Raw genomic sequence first — 6,746 nt, forward strand, 5'->3', positions numbered from 1 at the left:
TACCTTCCCGCTCCTGCGCAGGCGCTCTGACGGCTGTCGGCTCTGAAGTAGGCGGAAATACCCGATCGCTGTCGGGTCTGCTCTACTGCGCAGGCGCAAGTTTCCAGCGCCTGCGCAGTAGAGCGGACCCGACTATGATCGGGTATTTCCATGTAGTTCGGAGCCGAAAGCAGCCACAGCGCCCCCGCTGGTGCCAGCAAAGGTAAATATTGAACTGACAGTCGGGTCTGTCGCCGGCTGTTCGGAGGGCTGCAGCGAGACCCCCGTGGGACAGAGGACGGCGTGGGAAGGCTCATTAGGATCCGGAGGCTACCTCCACCCGAGGTGAGTACCCCCCAGGGGATGTTTTTGATGTTACAGAGTCTCTTTAAAGTCCCAATCTAGCATTACAACACAACAACAAAAAAGTGGTAATGCACATTAACGCTGTGCTACCGTCGCATACAGTACAGCATACAGGCAATGAAATGTATGCTTTCCTGTACCTGGTAATGTGTGCTAATAGAGGTAATGCACAGCAGCAGAGTGTTACCTCAACACTACACGTTACAATGCGACACCAACATTGCACTGTGAACAAACCATAGCATTGCAGTGACCTGCTTTTACCGACTTTATAACACAGCTCCACAACGTCCCACTGTGAATAAGCCCTCAAGCTCTTATTGCTGTCCCATGATCATTCCCCTACCTGATGGATACCAAATATAGTAGCAGTCAGTCTATAACTCTTCTCCTCTTGCACCCACTGCACCAGAGGTGTGAGTGGAAATTATATCTCTAAACCCCCCCCCCCCCCCCCCCCCAGTGCAGCCATCTAATTCAACTCCCTCAGCCATCAAAAATTGCAGGTGCTGTGCTGCCATCCCCATCACCAGATCCCCCCATGGAAAATAGTGCAGCGGAACAAATAATAGGCTTTGTACCACTACTCTGTACATGAGGGGAACAGACAGCAGTTACCAAGTGATTATCAGATGACCCAGTGTATTGGAGATGTGGAGCCCCAGCAGCTGCAGGGTTTGCCCTTGAAGTTATACCACTGTACTGCACTATATGGAAGTTTGGCGCACACACACTGCACTGCTTTCAGAAATGGGAGAGAAGTGTATCGTAACACAGAGAACGATTACTGTGTTCAGCGGAATTCTAGATCAGATTTATTAGGCTTCTCCAAGTCTGGAGGATGTTGAGAATACTGAATTGACCCTTGATTTAGAACCCATTTTCTCCTATTGGGTAACAGAAATTTGCATGCATTAAGCTGGGTTAAGACATCTCAGAAGTAAAAAGATAGTGAAATACTGATTTTACAGTCAAAGTAGCATGAATACAATAAACCCAAAACAAGTTTGGATTATCGCATACATTTATCACTTTGGGTAAGTGTACAATTCTGTGGAACCAAAGCCTTTTGTTATGCAGCTCCTACCCTATGGAATTCTATGGTTTCCCGTCAGCAGATCTGTCAAAACCAGCCTTATCAGCCTGCTGACAGACTGTACACACAGGCAAACTGCTGGCAGAACAGCCGCCCGGTCGTTTGCGGGAATCCGGCGTGTGTACGCAACTTAACCCCTGAAAACCAAGGCAGCTCCAACCCTGGAAATCATATCTAGACTGAAATCCCACCTGTTCCATCTGGCTTCATACAGACATGTAGCTTTATCCTGTGTGACAAAAACATTCCTGTCCCTGAAAACTGAACTGACATATGCTAGGTGGTTTGGTTTGAGCCTTCTGGAAGAAAAGCTGTTTAAAAATATTTAAATATAAATATCTGCACATAAATACGTACAGTTCCACAGCCAAAATCAGTCTTCAGACTGTTCCACAACACTTTAAAAATACTTCAGTGCTGACAAATTTAGATAAATCTTTCAACATCCCACCAAAACTGAAAGGGGCTTACCAGATACAATTAGACCCAAATTATACAGGGAGTGCAGATTAGGCAAGTTGTTTTTTTAAGGAATAATTTTATTATTGAACAGCAACCATGTTCTCAATGAACCCAAAAAAACTCATTAATATCAAAGCTGAATATTTTTGAAAGTAGTTTTTAGTTTGAGCTATTTTAAGGGGATATCTGTGTGTGCAGGTGACTATTACTGTGCATAATTATTAGGCAACTTTACAAAAAAATATATACCCATTTCAATTATTTATTTTTACCAGTGAAACCATTATAACATTCACAAATAAACATTTCCGACATTCAAAAACAAAACAAAAACAAATCAGTGACCAATATAGCCACCTTTCTTTGCAAGGACACTCAAAAGCCTGCCATCCATGGATTCTGTCAGTGTTTTGATCTGTTCACCATCAACATTGCGTGCAGCAGCAACCACAGCCTCCCAGACACTGTTCAGAGAGGTGTACTGTTTTCCCTCCTTGTAAATCTCACATTTTATGATGGACCACAGGTTCTCAATGGGGTTCAGATCTGGTGAACAAGGAGGCCATGTCATTAGTTTTTCTTCTTTTATACCCTTTCTTGCCAGCCACGCTGTGGAGTACTTGGAAGCATGTGATGGAGCATTGTCCTGCATGAAAATCATGTTTTTCTTGAAGGATGCAGACTTCTTCCTGTACCACTGCTTGAAGAAGGTGTCTTCCAGAAACTGGCAGTAGGACTGGGAGTTGAGCTTGACACCATCCTCAACCCGAAAAGGCCCCACAAGCTCATCTTTGATGATACCAGCCCAAACCAGTACTCCACCTCCACCTTGCTGGCGTCTGAGTCGGACTGGAGCTCTCTGCCCATTACCAATCCAGCCACGGGCCCATCCATCTGGCCCATCAAGACTCACTCTCATTTCATCAGTCCATAAAACCTTAGAAAAATCAGTCTTGAGATATTTCTTGGCCCAGTCTTGACAATTTCAGCTTGTGTGTCTTGTTCAGTGGTGGTCATCTTTCAGCCTTTCTTACCTTGGCCATGTCTCTGAGTATTGCACACCTTGTGCTTTTGGGCACTCCAGTGATGTTGCAGCTCTGAAATATGGCCAAACTGGTGGCAAGTGGCATCTTGGCAGCTGCACGCTTGACTTTTCTCAGTTCATGGGCAGTTATTTTGCGCCTTGGCCTTTCCACGCACTTCTTGCGACCCTGTTGACTATTTTGAATGAAACGCTTGACTGTTCGATGATCACGCTTCAGAAGCTTTGCAATTTTAAGAGTGCTGCATCCCTCTGCAAGATAGCTCACTATTTATGACTTTTCTGAGCCTGTCAAGTCCTTCTTTTGACCCATTTTGCCAAAGGAAAGGAAGTTGCCTAATAATTATGCACACCTGATACAGGGTGTTGATGTCATTAGACCACACCTCTTCTCATTACAGAGATGCACATCACCTAATATGCTTAATTGGTAGTAGGCTTTCGAGCCTATACAGCTTGGAGTAAGACAACATGCATAAAGATGATGTGGTCAAAATACACATTTGCCTAATAATTCTGCACTCCCTGTAAGGTCTCAGGTTAAATTCACAGTGGTCAGTTGCATAACACACGTTTCAAAGAGGAGCTGTCAGCTATACTATCGGAATTCTTGTCATGCGGACACGCTTTACGGCTCTTTACGACGGGGAACCTGGAAGAAGAGGACGCTTTGCCCGAGGACGACTGGCAGTCGACCGAAAACTAAACTTAGCGGCGGAGGGAGACCACCGAAGGACCGGCGCGGGCACAGGACTGCTGCAGGAGGCTTGGGAAAGCCCCCAGGTAAGTTAATTTTTTTTCCCGCCGGTTAAGGTTCCCTTTAAGTCTGAGGGGGAAGTAGAGAAGCAAAAAAGGACAACCCAGCATGCCCTGCAACTTCCTTTTTTGCGTACCAAATAAGAGTCAGGTAAACTAGGGAATGATCATTTATCCTTATTACTTGTTTACCAGATATAAATAATTGTTTTATGCCCGACAGTTACACTTTAAAGCGGTATCGTCACCATAAAAATCAAATTTCAACAGCAACTGGTCTGAGTGTATTAAGTGATAAAGCTGCATTCAAAGCCCGGCGGATCGCTCAAACTCACTCTTATCAAGCGAACGACAGTCTGTACACACTCCCGATTTAGCGGGCGAATGACTGAACGACGGGACGTTCAAACGACCCGTCGTTCACGGAAATCCGACGTGTGTATGGGCCTTCAGCCTTAACTGTGGGCAAAAGACATGGCCCCCACCAGGAACAGAATTCTCGTCATTTACTATATAACATTCACTGAAATCAAAACGTGGACAGTATAATACATGTGTTATGTAAGTAGATCAAGTATTAATCTACTTATATATGTGTTTTTTTCCCTGGCATAGTATGACTGATCCTACTGCTTTAAAATGTGCGTGATCTGCAACAGAGACTGGCCACAGACTTTAATGCAAAGCCGGCATGCAGCGAGTTAGAATAATGTGATCCGTTACAACGCAGCACTGTGGACTGGCCCATAGGATTGTATTAGCAGTGAGTGGATATGCAGATTTATTCTGCAATGAAACTGAGCACTGTGAACTAGGCCTCAAGAGCGTGTTTCTGTAAACTCAGGGTGACACAGATCAGAAGTAAGCTACTTTTGTCTTAATATTCTCCGTGATTCATCCACATAGTATGTGAATGGAAGACAATTAAACTGCTTTATTAAAATTTGGATAATTTTATACAGTTTACACTTAAAGGACACAAACTAAGAAGGATATGGACTTTTACTTTTAAAATAATACCAGCTGTCTGACTCTCCTGCTGATTCTGTGTCTCTAATACGTTTAGCCACAGCCCCTCAATGAGAATGCAGATCAGGTGATCTGACTGAGTCAGACTGCATGCTTGTTTCAGATGTGCGATTCAGCCACTTCTACAGCCAAAGAGATCCACAGGGCTGCCAGGCACCTGGTATGGTTTAAATGGAAACATCCATATGCCTCTCGATTAAGGTTCCCTTTCAAAGCCATTTTATTGTCTTCCTTTTAAATTATGGAAAAATCACAGAGAATCTTAAGACAAAAGAAGCTTACTTTTGATGGATGTCACCCTGAGCTGACACAAAGATGCTCTTGAGATCTTATAATCTGGGTCTGATGCGTTCCATTCCGCTTTGGTGTGGTAGAAGATGTATCCAAGTTCATCAGCTCTAAAATATTTTGAATGAGTTTACAAATCTTGTTGCACAAGACAGCAATCACTCACTTGCCAAGTCGCAAACCTTTCAAGCAATCCTCATTCTAGTCCAGGCATGGGCAAACTTGGCCCTCCAGCTGTTCTGGAACTACAAGTCCCACAATGCATTGCAGGAGTGACAGCCACAGTCATGACTCAAAAGCAAATGCATTGTGGGACTTGTAGTTCCGTAACAGCTGGAGGGCCAAGTTTGCCCATGCCTGCTCTAGTCCAACATGATCTCATACTGGAGTTGAAAATTGCTAACACCTAAACAGAACATTGTAATAAAAGCAGACCAGGCTTTCTGGATCACTTCAGTTCTCCAACATTGGACATTGTAGAACCTTAGAAAATCATGTCCTATTTTCTAACCAAGATATCTATCCATTTTAAAAACAGAGAAGAGAAAGTGTCAATACAACTGAAAACAAAACTGCCCTGATACAGTAAACTGAGAAGTTGCTGTGCACATGAAGTGCACAGCAATTTTATCTTTACTGGTGCAGGAGGAGCACCGGTCATTAACCATTAGCAACGCATGTATTACCGCAGTGCACTGCTATGGCACCATGATTCACCATAGCAACACGCGTGTATAGCGCAAAGGGTCAATAACCAATGATCTCCCTGCACTACTGAAGGTACAATTGCTAAGTGATAGTTGTGCACCCAAATTTTACTGCATCAGGCCCAATGTGACACATTTATATAACTAACTTTACAGATACAGTTGTGCTGATAAGTTTACATACCCTGGCAGAATTTATGATTTCTTAAAGGAATACTATCGATTCACATATTTTTTTAATTGACACAGGCATTGTTTGGGAAGTGCTGCTAAGTACTGGTGTATACATTTTAGTAGCAACTTCTTTGTTTACTGTTATCAAAATACATTCAAAATTTACTGACTCCAAAACTGAGGCTGACTGAGCCATGAGGAGAGGGGAAATTCCCTCACACTTGATCAGTTAACTATGTGTAGCTCTGTGTGTGACAGAGAGATAGAGCTCCCAACAGCTGCAGCTCCTGTGTCCTGTTTCTGACTGAAGTGTCTGAAGAGAGCAGAGGAAATGTAACGAATTGTCACAGCTTTTTCATACTGTTTTTGCTTTCAGCGTTTGATATGTTTGATATTTGCTTTCTGAAGTCTGATATGCAACTCTGGCTGTGCATTGAAGCAGAGACCCCTTCTGCAATTGATTTGTCCCAATATAGCTAAATCCTACCCTCAATAAATTACAGCTTTTGCCTCTGATATTTAACATGAAAAGTAGGAAAATGTTTACACAGCTACTTAGACATTATTTGCACACTGTCATTTTAGAACACTTGGGTATCGATAGTATTCCTTTAACCATTTTTCATAGAATAAGAATAACACAAACTTTAAACAAGTGATCACAGTTGTTTGACAATAAAGGTCTTTAGCTAACTACTAACCATGAGTGAGAGAAAAGTGTTTGAGTGTTATTTATATTCTAAGAGAAATCACCAAAAGGCCATCCTATCATATATATAAAAAAAACAAAAAAAAAAAACACAAATTTTCGAGAGCTGCAGTTTATCAAAACAAATCATAGAACTGA

Source organism: Hyperolius riggenbachi, chromosome 7 (assembly GCF_040937935.1).
Source record: "Hyperolius riggenbachi isolate aHypRig1 chromosome 7, aHypRig1.pri, whole genome shotgun sequence".
Lineage (NCBI taxonomy): Eukaryota > Metazoa > Chordata > Amphibia > Anura > Hyperoliidae > Hyperolius > Hyperolius riggenbachi.